We start from the raw sequence: 18,904 nt of genomic DNA, 5'->3' as shown, positions 1-18,904 counted from the left end.
ATACTGGTGAAAAGGTATTATTAGTATTGATTGGTAGCTCATAATCAAAGTCTGAGGTATGCAGGTAAAAAACAATTATAATGCAATGTAATAAAAAATAAATAAAAGTGTGCCCAAAAGCTACAAGATAGGAAGACGGCCACTCATCTATGTCCAAGAGATTAATGGAAGTTTTCTGGTGGAGTTCTGGATAAGGGTGAATTTTCAAACTTCAAATAAATTCAAAAGTAACAGGTGGAAGAGTGTTAAGTAATATTATTTCTCAATTATGTACAACGGTTACTAATTTTAGGTTGAATTCAACAACTCCAGAAATATTTCTAATATGGAGCTTTGCTGTTTTCGGATAAGCATAGTTACTGGTTTTGTTTAAGTAAATGTACCAAAGGATAATGTATGACATGGATGCAATGTTTATTTACCATTTGGTCAGATGTATGGACCTTTCTAACCTTTCAAATGGCAGCTGGCCGATCTCTGAGGATTATTTTGAAACAATTGCTATTTTCCTTTATTTCCTTAGAGGATCTCTCTGGCCAGATGCATTTTGTTAGGACTTTGCAATTTCTATATAAAATAAGTGCTGGAATCAATGCAATATTTTCCCACTTGAAATTACTCTAAGGAGAGTGCTCTGGTGACAACATATATTTGGTAAGTTACGTAATGAACCTTGATAGCAAAGAGCATCCAGGAGCGAAAATATCTGATGCTGCAAAGTCAAGTATTTATTTGTCTATGGAGAATAAACTGGGAAATTATAAAATTAAGGAGAAGTATTGATTTATAAACACAGTGTTGCATTAACTGTCAAAAGCATTTTATCCAGTAAGATGTTCCATTAACTAGATATAACTATGAGAATGCAAGTCTATTTTTTGGTCTTATTTTCAACTCAGGGACAAAAATAAAAAGAAAAAAAAAACTTTTTATGGTAGTTTTTAATGTGTTGTTTCTTTTTAAAGGTACTTTCTATTTTTCAGCTTCCTCTTTATCCTTTGGCCTTTAAATGTGAAAGGACTGGTTTTACCTTTGTTCTAAAACTGCACAACCATGTATCAATAGGTGTCCATATGCTTAGGGCTTAAAATAAAACAGGAAACTTTTTTTAATATTTATATAACTTCTGCGGATGCTGTTTATCTTTCTGTGACCTTAGGAAAATGTATTTCCAACTTATATACTTCTAAGTAACTCTCTTTTAGCTACCTTTAGTTGTCTTTAAGCTATGGCTCTCTTAAAGAAAAATATGTCTCAGTCTCTGAGATGGATGCTGGGAATACAGGGTGAAATAGGACATGGCCTCGCTTTTCTAGGAGCTCAAAGTCTTACAGGCGAGACTAGATTTAAATAAATTATAAAACCTATTACAACAGACTCAAGAAGCATGGAAAAGGCACGGAATTAGTATAAGTGTGAGATACTAATTCTCTCAGAGCTCATGATAAAGCAGAGCTTTTTATCTTGGGAAAGAATGTTCTCAACCCCCTGCCCATTTTTTTTTTTTTTTTGCTGAGTGGGGAACTACCAGATTCCTAAATATCATTTTATTCAACATGTATTCATGTGTTAAATTACTTATTAAATGAATATGTACACCAAACCCGTTGCCGTCTAGTTGGTATCAACTCCAACTTATAGGGACCCTATAGGACAGAGTAAAACTGCCCCTTTTTTTTAGGTTTTTACAGGGTTTCCAAGGATCGGCTGGTGGATTTGAACAGTCGATCTTTTGATTTGCAGATGAGCTCTTAACCACTGCACCACCAGGACTTCCGTTTATACCTAGGATATGCTAATATAATAGACTGTCAACCTGGAAATTTTGGTTACAGTCCAAAGAAATTTTGGTTGCGGTACAAAGAATAGATAACAACAAATGAACAAAAAACTGTAAGTGTTAAGTTGAAAGTTTTTCACAGAATGGGTTAGAAAACCAGTTTTACAGCTACATTATAGATGCATAGATACGTAACTGGTATCATTTAACCCAAACCAAACCTGTTGCCATTGAGTTGATTCTAACTCATACATAGCGACTCTGTAGGACAGAGTAGAACTGCCCCATAGGGTTTTTAAGGAGCAACTGGTGGATTTGAACCACTGACCTTTTGTTAGCAGTGTGGGCTCTTAACCACTGTCCCACCAGGGCATAAAATGATCAGGAGTTGAGATTTTGAGAAAATTTCATGTAGGATTATTTTGGAGAGTGTTAGGGTGCAAGCTCCATCACCAAGTTTGAATAGTAGGGGCCACCTCCCATGCCCAATGTACAGAGAAATGCTCAGAAAGGAAAATTAGATAGGATTGTTGTTGTTGGCTGCTGTTGAGTGGGCACTGGACTCAGGGCAACCTTCTGCACAATCCAGCAAAACGCTGCCACGTTGTGTGTCGTCTCCATGGTCGGTTGAGGATTGGACCGTTCTGATCTATAGAGCAGTGTTAAGATGTTGTTGTAGTGTTAGAATGTTGTTGGAGATTGTGAAGATAACACAGGTCTGGGAAACATTTTGTTCTGTTAATGGAGTCACCAGGAGTCAGAGCTGACTCAACACAGCTAATAACAATAATAAAAAACCCATTGCTGTCAAGTTGATTCTGACTCATAGCGACCCTATAGGACAGAGTAGAACTGCCCCATAGCATTTCCAAGGAGCGCCTGGTGGATTCGAACTGCTGACCTTTTGGTTAGCATTTGTATCTCCTAACCACTACGCCACCAGTGTCTCCAACAATGATAAATTACTCTGAAATTGGCAACTGTACATGATAAAATAATGGGGGAAATTACTATCTTTTTGATATCTCATTCTATCTTGAACAGCCACAGCTATCAATGAATCCCCTCAAAATCTAGTTGGTGTGAGTCTGTCTTTATTTATTGCTCCCAGGTCATTGTTAAAGTCAAAAATTTATTACATCAAATTACTGAGATAACTAATATCAACATATTAGTTATCAGCTGCATAGGAACTGTCCCTATACCTGGAAAGAATAATAGGAAAACATTTGATGAGTCTTGTCATTAAACAAGTACAGCTACTAAATGTGCGTTCCCTTTTCAGCTTGGCTTTCTGCTCCCCTTTGTTACTGGCTCTGCCAAGTCCATTGTGACTGTCCCCAAACAACCTTCAGCAGTGTCGTCTGTGTCTTGGATGACTTAATACAGCTGAGATACATTTACACCGGGTCTGAAGTAATCCCGACTTGAATAGAAGACTGTGTTATTACTAGCTGTAATGAATCCGGGGTGTAATTATATACAAGAGTCACAAACATATTTTGTAGTGTGCTGATAATAATAACCCGAGTTACTGTACATATGCTTGTAATTTTCATCCCAGTCAAGCTGGCATCGTTGTTGATCATTTGGTATTCAGATTAGAAGGCCAATTATAAAAATATAAGCTAGACACCAGAAGAGTCACACACGTAATAGATAGCACAGATGGCCAACAAGATAGCCAGCTCATCTAACAACTAATTTCTTTTTCTGTCATTTTTGGAAAATATTTATGAAGAGAAACATCACCTTTAAAATGGTTTTAATGTATGAACAGGCACGACAGGGTCTGGCCAAAATCATGCAGTGACTTTTGTTTCCAAGGCTTTCTGTTGGATTTAGCACTTAGCCTGCAAACTCTACCACTTCATAAGTTTCTCTCCTTTTGCTTCCTTCGGAGGTCAAATGAACCTTAAGACCTGATTTAGATATAATGTACAATCTCAGTCACCTAACTATTAGTGTGCTATTTTAGTTATAGTGATAGTTTTGAAGAAATAATTTCATTTTAGACCTCATGACTAAGGTTGCAAAAAAGAGTTTCGAGAAAAGGGGTATAAATATCAACAATCTGGAAGAAGCATTTTTGGGTCTCTCTTTAGTTCTTCGAAATAACCCTAGGAGGCTGATTTGGATAACACTCACGTTAAGAAAATATTTTCAAATTTAGTATAATTAAGTTTTTAAATTCAGTATGTATAAGCAAAGGCATGATAACAATAACAAGAAAGAAAGAAAAACTGGACTCTTCCTCTAAGAGGGCTCTGCCGCTTTCCAGAAAAATATTTATTCCCATAGGTGTTTCTTCGACAGGAATTTTCAGTGCTTTTTTATTTATCATGTATCTTTTATGGATGAAATAGCAAAATAGAAGCCATTCCACGGGTGAGAAGCACCAGCGAGTATAAAAACACACTGAGGAACGTGGACAATGTCCCTTTCTGTTTCCTCTGGGGTTTATTGCCCTTTGAGCAAAATTGCCGTTTCAAATTCTTACCAATGGAGACACAACTTATACCAAATTTCATTATCAATATCTTGTCCAGTAAAACAGTTTGGGGCTCTTGAAGAGAAGGAGAACAACATTTTATAAAACTTTGGTTTAGAATCACTGTCATTTTTATTGGTCACTTACGGAAATATATTTTGATATTTGAGTTATATTACAGATTGTTTCTTTTCCTTTGTTTCACCAGAGTGCAACAAATACATGTGTTTCAACCTAGATCAAATGATATTGTCAAGGCCTGATTTTATCAATCTTTTGCTTTATAGAACATGTTTCGGGGGAAGGAAAGAGCATTATTTTGTTAATTCTTGAGGTGCCACAGTTTCTCATTTTAAGGAAATTACAATTTTTACATATCCTGAGGTAAAACAAATTAATGAACCTATCCCACACTAGTCAGATGACCAGTTAAAAGTGGGAACAAAAGGCAAAGCCAAACCTGATATTGAGTTCATTGCGTTCTGATCACAGATGCTATGAACTTTTTGCTTCTATGTGAAACATTGCAAGATAAATTAAAATACCACGTTTTCGTTAAGCTAAGCATAAAATAAATCCACAAATCCCTACCCACTCAAGAGAATTTTCTGATATATGAATGTTTTGTAAAGATTCCCTACTTAATTCAGGAGAAGCAAAGGGATGCTTAAAATCACCTGCCATGTTAAAGCATTTAGTGGTTAATTATTATGAAATGTGTGTGTAGAATCCCACCAATGGATTGATGGCTGTGGGATGCTATTAGACCTGTAAAATATTACCTATTCAAATGTTATTTCCAGAACATTCAAATGAGCAAGTATTAATGAGAAAGTAGAAGATCCGTTGACAGTCACAGTATACATGACTTCAATTATTTTATCACTAAAGGTCTTTTCTTTCTCTTAGGTTTTTTTTTTTTTAATAAGTTGCAAATATTCTACGTAGGAAAACCATATGTGAAGCCAAGATAAGCCCATAATTTTTACTAAATTGTCTTTTAGTAATTCTGTCAGGATTAAGAGGAACGTCAACGAGGGCAAGCATCAGGTGCATCACAGGGAAAATATTTCCTGTGTGTCAAAAACATCAAAAAATGCTGCTGCCTGAGCAGTAGAGAGGCAGACAAAGACAAACTGTGTCTAACTTTTCTAAGCGAGAACGTATTTTTGAATATTTCATTCTCGAGTATGTGAGTCATTCAACAGGATCTCTTCAGTTAACTAAAATTGCACAAAATTATATTCAAATTTAAACATTCACCAGAGTTTAAATTAAGTCTTCTATGTATATACATTGTGACTAAGAAGCAATTGAAAAGCAAATTTAGAAATAACTTTATGACCTACATTTAGTCACCTAATCAGTTATTATTTATTAAATCACCATTGTGTTCTGGGCAAGTGCTTGACATGGAGATATAGACAGCTTGCAGTTTATCGCGGAGGTCACGCCTTGAAGAGCCAGTGTGATAGCTATTTTGATTTTCTGCATATGGCAGGATCTCCAGTTCTCTCAGATAATTGGTCATTAGGCTGTGCTTTTCCTCTTCACTTTTCAAAGGCTCTAATGGACATAGCATGCAGATAAGAGAACATTTTCCAGGGAAGAGAATGTGTGGTTGAAGAATTCAAACTCTGGTTTTAGGCAGACAAGACATATCAAAGGTCTTCTCCCTCGAATAGCAAGGAGCAGTTATCATGAATCAGCATTGTCCATAACTGCCTAGCATACCAAAAAGCTATATTAGCCTGCATTTAGCTGATTTTGGTCTCCACCTGTGAATTCTCACACCCTACTCCTTCTGATCACTCACTACCTGTCAGTGTGTCGTACAATGGTGGCTCACATGTTGCTGCATTGCTGGAAGCTATGCCATCATTATTTCAAATACCATCAGGGTTACCCATGATGGATATGGTTCAGCAGAACTCCAGAGTAAGAGTAGGAAGAAAGACCTGGCAATCTACATCTGAAAATTACCCCATGAAAACCTTATGGATCACAATAGAACATTGTCTAACTAGCCTGTTTTGGACACTCCATCAGGAGGGTTCAATCACTATAGGAGGGTGTCACGTTTGTTAAGTAGAGGGCCAAGGGCAAGGGAAACCCTTGGTAAAATGGATTGGCACAATGACCACAACGAAGGACTTGAACACGCTTGCGATCATCGACATGATCTCATGATCACAAGATTTTCATCTGTTGTACATAAAGTCACCATGAGTAGAAATCGGCCAGCCTGCCTATTTACCTGTCTGTCAATCTACCTATCATCTATCAAAGAGCCCTGGTGGCACAATGGTTAAGCACTCAACTGCTAACCAAAAGGTTGGTGGTACAAACTCACCCCATGGCTCCATGGAAGAAAAACCTGGCAATCTGCTCCTGTAAAGATTAACCAATAAAAACCAAACCTGTTGCCACCGACTTGATTCTGACTCATAGCAACCCTATAGGACAGAGTAGAACAGCCCCATAGGGCTTCCAAGGAGCAGCTGGTGGATTCGAACTGCCAACTTCTGGTTAGAGGCAAGCTTTTTAACCACTGTGTCACCAGGGCTCCCTAAGAAAATCTATGGAACCGTTCTACTCTGTCTTATAAGGTCAATGTGAGTCGGAATCAATTCAACGGCACACAACAACAATAACATCTACTTACCTACCTACCTGTCTGTTTATCTATTATCAATCTACCTGTTTTTTAAAGATGCAACAGTTGTTTCTGTACATAAGAATTTCCTGTCTACTGACTTTGAGATATTTCATGTTTTTTTTAACTCTCCTATTTGTCCCAGCCCTCCAGCCCCCAAAGCTGTGAATACTGATGAGAATTGATACCAACACCTCAGACTGTTACTTTCTGCAGGCACCAGGGCTGATCTGTCTCCACAGGCATCTTCCTTATCTTTGCTGAATACCACTGTCCTTTCTTCCATTTCACTGTAGCTCTACCCAAAGGTGACATGTTGTGCTCTATCCAAAGGTGGCAAAAAGTCACCTATCTTTTCTTAGTATTCTAATAAACAGGTATGGACTCCTATCTGTTTGTCTTGCAACATTTATAGAAATTTCAGTCAAAATTTCTACCATTTTTATCTATTTCAACATGTCTCCACAGGTTTTTGCCAGGTGTCTGAGAGACCTGGCTCTGAGACAAATGTGGAGTTCCAACCCTTTTTGTCTGTATTATAGGATCATCTCTGTCCTAAAAATAGTGTCTATTCAGCTACAGAGTTTGTATCTTTACTGCAAATTAGCTCATAAATGATTGGGTAAATGGGAAACGATGTCCATGTGCTGTGAGTCATGTTGGCTCATACCTGATTCCCCACCTGCCTCCCCGGCCAGAATATTGTTTTGAAGCAATCAAGGGAAATCCTTTTCACAATTCAAGAGTAAATATTAGCAATAAGTGAAGACCTTAGTCAGAAAACAGAAAAACCTGAAAATCTTACAGGTATCTTACTATATCCAAGTGGTGACTGGTTTAATGACTTCAAGACCTTCAACGCCTTCCACTATGTTAATTTACCTGGGGGAATTATGACTGTAGATAAAGTTGCTGTGATGGTGTTTTCTCCATCCCATCTTCCTCTTCTCCCCCTCTCCTGTTGAGTATGACATTGCCATGAGCCGGGGACTGACTTGAAGGCAGTTAGCAACAACAGTGTATTTATATGAGAAGTTTTTCTATGTCAAATACTTCTCCAAGCCTTGATACTCCTTAACTAATTTAATCCTCACAACCCCGGTTATTGTTGTTGCTAATTGCCTTTGAGTCAATTCTGACCCCTGACGATCCCATCTGTGTAGAGTAGAGCTGCTTTCTAGGATTTTTAGGGTTGTGACCTTTTAGAATCAGATTGCCAGGCCTGTCTTCTGGGTGGGTTCAAAATGCCCACTTTTTGGCTAGTAGTCGAGCCCTTGACCATTTGTGTCACCCAGGGAGGACAGTTGCCTGAGTGGCATGAGCAGTTTGAAGTTGGCTGCTGACTGCAAGGTTGGTAGCTTGAACTTACCCAGTGGTGCTGCAGAAGAAAAGCCTGGTGATCTGCTTCTGTAAAGATTACAGCCAAGGAAACGCTTTGGAGCAGTTTTACTCTGTAGCACATGGGGTTGCCATGAGTCCAAACTGACTTGACAGCAACAGTTTATTTTTATTTTTATTGAGGACATAGGGTTGAGAAAACCAAAACACATATGTTTAAATAAGTTACCTAAAGTCACTCCAAAGTGAGTAGTGAGGCCAAGGTTAAATGGCAGTAGTCTGCTGCCTGAGTATGAGTCCTTCAAGAAAATGATCTTTATTTTGGGCCAGACTTACAGCATGAGGGAGGTCTTGTCGATATTGTTTTGACGAAGGGAGAGAACTAGCAGTCTGGAGGGGCCTTGGGGTAGTTGGGAGGATATTTCAGAGGAGGGCTTTCCTAGAATCCATGAAAATAGCAGGCTACTCCCCAGCCCCAACAAGTATATTATTGTTTATTAAATACAATGAACAAGGAAATAAAAAAAATAACTGTTAGGTTTTGGGAGATGAGAAATTTTATGCCTGTTTAAAATGCAGGAACTGTTTTTTGTAGAAACTTAAATGTTCTTTTATGTTTCTACATTTCTGTGCCTTGGTCACATGTTTTTGGATGTCAGTGCTAATTTCTTCTTGAGTAGAACATCTACAGCCTCCAGCAGATATTGATGTACAGCTTTAGATACTAAAAGCACCAACTCAATACTGCTCCCAAATGCTAAACCCATTTAAGAAACATTTTCTCTGTCTTAGTAGAGTTTGTAATACTTCCTTTTGTCTTGAATTGCTTTTTTGTCATTTATTCCTTTATTTAGACTATATAGGGATAAGAAACCCAAAATGCTTAATAGTATTTTTGTTCACCCAGTGAACATAACATAGACTGTAATGCTTACTCTTTTTTTTTTTTTTTGATTTTCAAGCCTGCTCTGGAAGGTTCCAACAATAAGATAAAAGGATAGGAAAAAAGTTAATTCAGTGGACTGATTATATATCATTGATAACTCTTTCTTGAATATATAAGGTGTAGGAAGCACTATACTAAGCATAATGAAAGTCAATCAAACCCAAAGGAAGAAATGAAAAAGAATAGAAGAAAAAGAATACCATATTATCCCTTTGTTGTGAAGCCATTTGTTCTCTCTCCTACCACAGAGTCACATTTTTGCCTATTGCCCCATTTTCTTTTCTTGATAATAAACCCATTTCCATCGAGTCAATTCCGACTCATAGAAACCCTATAGGACAGAGTAGAACTGCCCGATAGGATTTCCAAGGAGCAGCTGGTGGATTGCTGCCCACCTTTCGGCTGGCACCTGAACTGTTAACCATTGTGCCACCAGGCCTCCTTCTTGATAATACTCACCATAAATCAAAACTTTTTTAGTTGTTTATTTGTTGCCTCTCCTTCCTTACTAGAATTTAAGCTCCAATGATGTCAGGGACCTTGTGTATATTTTGTTATGGTTATATTCTCAGCATCTAGAAAAGTGCTGAGATGGTCATTAACTATTTACGAATGAAGCATACTTGGAAGAAGACAGCCTCAGTAAGGAGAAAAGCATGGGCAATAGAATCAGATCATCAGAAATGAGAATAGGTCTTGAAAAGAGAGTTGAATTGGGTAACATGTCTCCTTGTTAATACATAGATGGAGAGGTGTGTGTGTGTGTGTGTAGATAACCTAAAAGTTTGATATAAGCACCTTATCTTTGGTGTCTCTGTTCAGGGCCTGGCCCCTTTTAAATGACTAGTCTCTCAAAAAATAAGGGATGGACAACAACTTTTAAGTAAAATCTAACTTTATTAGCCAGCTATCATTATTATCCAAATTATCTTATATCTGAAAGTGTTTAAGTGAAATGCCATCAGACAAGATTCAAACATTCAGCTATTGAGTTAAAGTACATCAGCTTCAGCTATTTCTCATCCAATACCATCTCCTAGACTAGGATATCACGGCGTAGTTTTATACCCAGGAGATATATTCATATACTCGTGTTCTGAAACATCCTGACCACTTCCTGACCTTACAACCTCCATAAAAAACACAGAGAAGTTAATGTTCTCATAGCCTCAGTTTGAACTCCTGGGACACATCATATATCCCAAAGGGTATATTTTAATATCAGCAAAAGTCATTCTGACTTGGAACCTTCCTAATCAGCTTTTAAGTTTCCCAGTTAACCACTGTGGTTAATACTGCAGAGCTGATTCCCAAAGTTCAATGTTTGCATGCTCTTTTGATGGCTAAATTTACATTCATCTCAGTCTTAAACCATCGCAGCAAATGAGGCCTGTTTTCGGTTGAATTCAATGTTATGAATATGCACGGTGCTGGGACCTAGATCCTAGATAGGAAGCTGACAGCCCAGATACTCCAAAAAAGACCTGCTGCCCAGTGGTTGCTAATCCTTGGAGGACTGAATTATCCATTGTAAGCAGAGGAGTGCAGGGACATCCAGTTTTAAGGCCTAATAGCTCAATTTTGAAAATACCTACCCATCTTATGAATCTCAGGTTGCTTTAGCTTTCTAGCAGACTGAACAAGAGTAGATGTAATGGATTTTGAACCTCCATTTGTTCAGTGTGAAAAGCACATTCATTCCCAAGAAGTCAAATTGTTATTTAATGCCATGCATAGAAAGTTATGACAATTTTGGGACTTTCCTCTATATGTCCCAATCAGACAGTTTCTACAAAGTAAATTCTTACCAGAAATGATTAAATAAGACCAAAAGCAATGAGGAGCAAAAATGCCTAGAATTCTATGGAAATATAATTACCAGTTCAAATGACCAGTTTGGTTCCAAAGGTCAAGGGGATCTATAATAATGGGCTGCACTTGCACCAGAAATAGTCATTTCCACTCATGCTAATGTTTTCTTCTGGGGGGCTCTTTCTTGTTATCAGCTGACAAGTATCTGGAGGATGGCCACACAGGAAGAGCTGAAGGCTGCTGTTTAATGGAATGAAGAAGAATCTAAGGTCATAGTTGATAAGAACCACATTTCCACATCTCAACTATGGCTACCCAGGTTGGAGATGAATATGGATTTCTGTCTGTCTTACTTTTTTTTCTCATTTTTTCTGTTTATACAACTAATGACTGCTGTAACCCAGAAGACAGATTTTAGAACCCATCTACCTATATTCCACTTTCGACCAAACCAAAAACCAAACCCATTGCCGACAAGTTGATTCTGACTCATAGGGACCCTATAAGATAGAGTAGAACTGCCCTATAAGGGTTTCCAAAGCTGTTCTCTTCTCACAGAGTGGCTGGTGGGTTTGAACAGTCGAACTTTCAGTTAACAGCTGAATGCTTAACCACTGGGCCACGAGGACTCCTTCCTTCTGCAGCACTTCTCTATTATTGACACCTAATGCGGCAGATTCTTAGGTCGATGAAAATTCTAAATTACCATTGTTGAAAGATTTTGATGATTACAGTATAAAGTTATTTTCATATATATAAGACTTTTACTGTTTGGATATCGTACAGTATAGATCGTTGCTAAGAACTTCAAATATTTTAGGAAAAAAAAAGTCTTACAAAATAATTACAAGGAATTGGAGCCAGTTCCAAAAGTATTTGGGTAAACCTGAACTGTCAACACTTTTCGCCTTGAGACTTTCAGGAGCATATGAAATAAAAGATGGGTTTTAATTAAATGAACATGTTGACATGGGAGGTCTCGTATTCCACTGTCTGACATACAGTATGTGCTCAACAAATGATTTCTGTTAAATGTTGAATGGGATTTTAAAATATTATTTTTAAACGGGATGACTTATTTTCTTCTGACAACTTTATTCAGTGACAAACATGGCCTTCAATTCATCCTCCTGCCCATGGCAAGAATGAGTTGGGAAAAATTCACATCTGATCATATCAGTCCTCTGATTTACTCCTGCAACAGCTCAGTATTTCTGTTAGAATGTGGCCCCAACTCCACAGCAAACTTACAAAGCCCTCTCTAGCTAGATTCTGCTCACCTCCCCAGCTCCATATCTCTCTACACTCAGTATTGGGCCCAAAAACTCATTGTTGTCAAGTCGATTCTGATTCATAGCCACCGTATAGGACAGAGTAGAACCGTACCAAAGAGTTTTCAAGGCTCTTATCTTTACTAAAGCAGACATGCCACATATTTTTCCCCAGGAGCGGCTGGTGGGCACGAACTGCCAACCTTCTGGTTAACAGCTCAGCAGTTAACCACTGTGCCACCAGGGCGCTATGTCTCAAATATAAGGAAATAATTCAGTTCATTAAATGATTATATTCTGTCATGTATTTATTTAAATGGAAGCCTAACTTAGGGTATTGAAATTACATATAACTGTTGCAATTATAAAACATAACAATTACACTAACGTATTTTATCTCTGCATACATTTGAACCTTTATCAATTATTGCCTTAGGAGAGATTTGTAGAAGTCAAACATATGACGCAAAAATACATGTTTCTTAGTATATTTGATACAAGTTTTCAATTTGTTCTGGGGAAAATGCAAATCAGTTTAGGCCCCAGCCTAATGTGTAAGAAGGTGCCAAGTTTCTATATCATCATTAAATATACATTTTATCAAAATCTTTGTTTTTGACAATTTAATGTGTTCCCCCAAAACATCATTGCCCTAATTTGTATTTCCAAAATTCATCTCTTTGTGTCTTTTTTTTATTGGTTTGTGGTCAGGTATTAAATTAACAACAGCAACAACAAAATCGCAAGATAGGTTTATACTTATAAGCTTTATTGTTAAATCTGCTAAATTAAAAAAAAAGCAAAAAAAATGCCAAAATGACTGTTTGATACACTACACTGCTTGTGTGATTGATAGAATTACTAATTGGCAAACTGTCATTGTGTACATATAGAATTTGTGGAGATATAAATTAAATGCTATTTAATCAATCAATTACTCAAAGTTTACTGAATTTATAAACAAATGAAAGCATTAAGGAAGTAGTACCTGCATGCATGAGTTAGCATGCTTGCAATGACAAGTAACAGATGGCCCAACTCAGGAAAAAGGGACTTATTGGTTCATGAAACTGAAATGCTGGGAGATACAAGGCTTCAGGTACAGTCTCATCAGGGCTCCTGCCATGTGTTTGCAACTCCACGGATGCTCATTTCTGCTTCTCTTCAGGCTGACTTGCCTGGTGGTTTCAAGATTTTCAAATGAAACCAAGGTATCAGTTTTCTATTATACAGTTATCCTCTATTCTTTGAAGATGTAAAAAACTTCATGAAATCACCATTTGTGCATATTATTTGAAGGCTAAGCTCCCAGGATATTCCTTACAGGAACAAATCTTTCATGTGTGGAGTGAATGGCATTACCAATAGCCCTCTATGCTGTGACAAAGAAACAGATACCAAGAGGCTTTCCAAGGAGTTTATTTACAGGTAGCTTCAGTGTTCACTGTACTTCCTTCCATAGCAGTGTCTGCGATCCCCATTACTTAAGCCATTTCACATTATTAAGGAGTACTTGGCATTAATGCAGAGAAAACAATCATTTAGAAACAAAATTAATGAGAACAGCTCAAGATTTCAGGCAGCAACTAAAGGGTATTTTCTTCCAATGAGATATCTTCACCATTATTACAAACATGGGTCCAAAGATCCTTCAGTGCTAAAAATAATAAAATAAATTAATATGGAGGTGAGAAAAAATTATATGAAACATTTTGGAGAATCAAGCATTTGGAAATATTTAGTTAAAGAGGCTTTATGTTTAAAATCAATAAACTGATTAAAGTATAAACTACGTGGTGTAATTAAGCTAGAGCATGAAGGTTTTGTTTTGTAGAGTTATAAAATATAGTTTAAAGTTTGGATTACACGTTTCCAATGATTTACGGCTCTGTGAAATAACTCACAATTCTTTTATTTTAACACTTCTTCTGAAATGTGCAACATATTGAAATTTTCGCAGATTGAGACACATTTCTGAAGATCAGGGCTGTTAAAGCGAAGTTATCAGTTAAAAAAAAAAACTCCACCATGGAGTCGACTCTGACTCATAGCGACCCTATAGTTATCAGTCAGGGAAGTTCAAACTTTGGCTAATTACATTTGAACCAGTTTTACCTTTTTAAATCTTAATTCATAAATTTTTGTCACGCAGTTGTTTAAACATACATTGTTTCATTACCATCAAGATAATCAATGTATACCAAACACACCACCCATTATGTAATTAATAGATAGAGCACTTTATCAGTAAAGGTTTAAATCCCATATATAATGTTATGGTTTCTGGCATGATCATAGCTATCAAAATAAGAAAAGAGATTAAAAATGCACTTGAGAGCAAGAATATTTGAGTCTGTAATATAAATTAGGATTTAGAAACCAGGCTTCCCATGCAACTAAGACCCTTAGAGGGAAAAAGTAAATGATAGGGTCACGTTCTTAGTAAACTATATTTCTATGGAACTCCTACTTGATGAAATTGAGAAACACCTCCCCATTCCCATTGCTGTCGAGTCAATTCTAACTCATAGCAACCCTATAGGACAAAGTAGAAGTGCCCCATAGGGTTTCCAAGGAGCAGCTGGTGGATTTGAACTGCTTACCTTTTGGTTAGCAGCCCTAGCTTTCAACAACTGTGCCACCAGGGCTCCAAGAAACACCCAGTGCCTTGTAAAGTCCACTCTGATATTTTTAAGAATCCTAAAGAGATGTCTTGGTTCAAAATTGGAAACGTCTTACAACACGGTTGTATCTTTTCATCTTATTTATGTAATCTGTTTGCTGGGAAAATAATCTGTGAAGCTGAATTATATGAAAAAGGACACTGCTTCAGGATTGGAAGAAAGCTCATTAACAACTTGCAATATGCAGACGACACAACCTTGCTTGTCAAAAATGAAGACAAATGGAAACACTTATATGATGAGAGTCAAAGACTACAGCCTTCAGTACAGATTACATTTGAACATGAAGAAAACAAAAATCTTCACAACTGGGCTAATAAAGAGCATCATGATAAACTGAGAAGAAATTTAAGTTGTCAGTGATTTCATTCTACTTCGATCAAAAATCGATGCCCAAGGAAGCAGCAGTCATAATATCAAACAACATATTTCACTGGGACATATTCATCTGCTGCAAAAGACCTCTTAGAAGTTCTAAAATAAAAAGGTGTCACTATGATGACTAAAGTGTTCCTGACCCAAGTCATGGTATTTTTGATCATCTCATATGCAGACAAAATTTGGATAGTGAAAAAGATGGAAGAAAAATTGATGCATTCAAACTGTGGTGTTAGCAAAGAATATTGAAGATTCTGTGGCTTGCAAGAAGAATGAACAAAGCAGTCTTCAAAGGAATACGACAACCAGAATGCTCCTTAGAAGCAAGGGCAGTGAGACCTCAACTTCCTCACTTTGGACATGTCATCAGGAAAGACCAACTGCTAGAAAAGGGTGTCACATTTGGTAAAGAAAAGAGCTAATGAAAACAAACCCCTCAATGAGACGGATTAACACAATAGCCACAACAATGGACTAAAACCCACCGATGATACAAAGACGGCTCAGGACCAGGTAACATTTCTTTTTCTCTTGTACAAAAGTTCACCATGAGTCAAAGCTGGCTCTGTGGCAACTAACAACAACAGCAAAGGGATTTCTGCTGAGTTCATTCCCTCGCTGCGCCTCCTTGTTCCCATCCTGGCTCTGCCCTGTGTTGCACTGCCAACGATTTTCAATTCTCAAAGCCCCTGGAGGAATCAGCAAAGGGTCTCCTCACTCTGAGGAGATTAGCAACACCTCTTCCCGCTAAACCATATTCATATGTGCCAGTCTTATAGGGTCCTCTCTAGAAGGCACCCTAAACAACTTCAAAATGGCATTATACACTATTCGCCAACTTGTAGGAAGCTCTTGTATAACACGTTTTAGTTCTATTTTCACTTTTATTGTAACGTGCTGGATCTGGAAATGAAGCATAGGTTCTGTGGCTGGGACTGAAAACAATCTGAGTGATGGATGTCCTGAGCTGTACTCAGAATCATCCCCTCACCCCCACTGCCACTGAACCCTGATCGCAAGCTCGGGTGCTGGATTGTGCAGGCTGGGTCACAAGACATGCCCGACACCAACCAGCAAGGAAGATCTGTTACACCTAGGGAGCTTCCACAATGGCTGAGGTAGGATGGAAAATGTAGCAACTCACATAGCAGCTTTCACAATATCCACCAGGAATTAACACACATTATTTCTACTTACATTTCATTGGTAAAGCAAGTCACAAATATGCTATTCTACCCTGTAACTAGAAGGAGAATTGGGATATTTTATAAGATCTCTAATCAATATCACATTCTTTTCTGGAAAAATATCTTGGTTGCAGATAAATTACATTAATTGTATTGTTTTCATGCACACAAGATGGTAAAATTAATATTATAAAGATATTAATTAATTAATTAAGATTACTAAGTAGTTCTACAATAAAATCTTCAAGGATAGTTTTATGGATGATAGTTCTCATATAAGTGCTGACAAAGCGAACTGTCATGCTGATCAATGAGGGATGCTTTTACACTTCCCAGAGATTTTCTTCTTTCTGAACAATTATGCATGTTTGAATCAACGTAGGAAAAGTTTGTTTTCTTGCACTGTAGTATCAAAGATAGCTCATTGTTAAATACTTTAAAAAAAACTATGCCGGAAAGAATGGAAAACATATTTGAAGGAAGACAAGCTAACTGGCGTGCCTCTGAAGAGATCTGGGCCCAATTTCCCAAACAGGTTGTTATGAACTGCTTCTGTCTTGGCTTTAGGTCTTTGTTTTGTTGGATTCCCCCTATATCACCAATATTTTTGTCCTCCTCTTCATCTGTAGGGAGTTTTTTCCAGTACATTTCAGCCAGAAGGGCAGGAGAGCAGCTGTCTCCACTGGAGAAAGCAATCATTTGCCAAATGGATAGGCTTCTGCCTGGATTCATTGGCTGTTTTCCTTACCACCTCAGGGTACTGTGTAGTCTTTGCGATAAGCTAAGCCTTGTTTAGATCTGGATCGAATTATTCTACCATTTACACGACTTGAAGATCATGTTTATTATTTCTTTCACTTCCTGATATTTAGGAGCAGTGTTTTTCCAAGTCGAAAAAAGAATGATGTACAGGGGAACAGGGATACACTGTGAATCAGACAAAGCTTAGAAAGGCAAATAATTATGTAAAGTAAATCCCATGAATCGAGGTAATCAAGATGCTCCACACAGCACGTGAATCTATACCTAGTTTGCAAATTAAATTCTTATAGTCTCGGTCAAAAAAAAAAAACAAAAAAACCCATTGCCGTCGAGTTCATTCCAATTTGTAGTGACCCTGTAGGACAGAGTAGAACTGTCTGATAGGTTTTCCAAGGAGTGGCTGAGGGATTCAAACTACCAGCCTTTTGGTTAGCAGCCATAGCTCTTAACTACTACACCACCAGGGTTTTGTTCGAGCAGGGCTCCATAATCTCAGTAAAAGTTAAAATCTTTGTGATGAATTACTATTGAAATTTGATTTTTTCCCCTTGTTTGGTATTCTATTTGAGAGGGTCTAAAATATAAAAGGCACCCTAGCGGCGAAGTGTTTAACAGCTCAGCTGATAACCAAAGTCTTATTACATTTCTTATGTAATCAAGGGTTTCATTCTACTTGGATTAATAATCAAATAATAAAGAAATAAAAGCTGCAATATTGAGGGAGTTATCTACACAGGGAAGAAGGATTTGTCTTAAAGAATTTCTGTGTAAATGTAAATAATAATGTATGTAAAAATCATCTTGCACATTTCTTGGTACAAAATACATATTTAATAAGTGTTTGGCGAATAAATAAATAGGTGGCTAATTTACTGAATTAGTCTTGACAATAGACTAGAAACTTGGACGCTTTCTTAGTTTTTGTATCTAATGTTCCACCAATTAAATAATATCAAGTAATATAAAACCACCCTTGATAGAAACAGTATTTTTATTTTTCCAAACTATTCATATATATAGGCATGTATTTAAGACTTTAATTAGTGCTATATCTACTACTAATCTCTTAGTTTGTCCTGTTGTGGTGGCTTGCATGTTGCTATGATGCTGGATGCTATGCCATTAGTATTTCAAAAACCAGCATAGTCACCTATAGTAGGTAAGTTTCTGTGGAAATTCTAGACAAAGACAGATTAGGAAGAAAGACTTGGCAATCTACTTCTAAATGCCAGTCAGTGAAAACCCTATGGATCACAACATAATATTTTCAGATATAGTCCTTGAAGATAAGCCCCCTAGACTGGAAGGCACTGAAAACACACAGAGCAGCAACAATAGACTTTAGCATACTAACATTCCTGAAGGTGTCACAGGACTGTGCGGCACTTCACCCTGTTGTACACGGAGTCATCATGATTTGTAGCCTACTTAACAGCAGTTGACAACAATAGCACCATATCACAAGCTAATATCACACTAGACAACATGTACCTCTGATAGAAAAATACCAGCCAAGATAATCTCTCAGCTAAATAAATTCTTCTTTTGCTGGTATAGGTCTTTAGTAGAAATTTATATTTGGACAAAATCTTCTGTAAT

Source organism: Elephas maximus, chromosome 11, assembly GCF_024166365.1.
Source record: "Elephas maximus indicus isolate mEleMax1 chromosome 11, mEleMax1 primary haplotype, whole genome shotgun sequence".
NCBI lineage: Eukaryota > Metazoa > Chordata > Mammalia > Proboscidea > Elephantidae > Elephas > Elephas maximus.
This window is presented reverse-complemented; position numbering follows the sequence as displayed.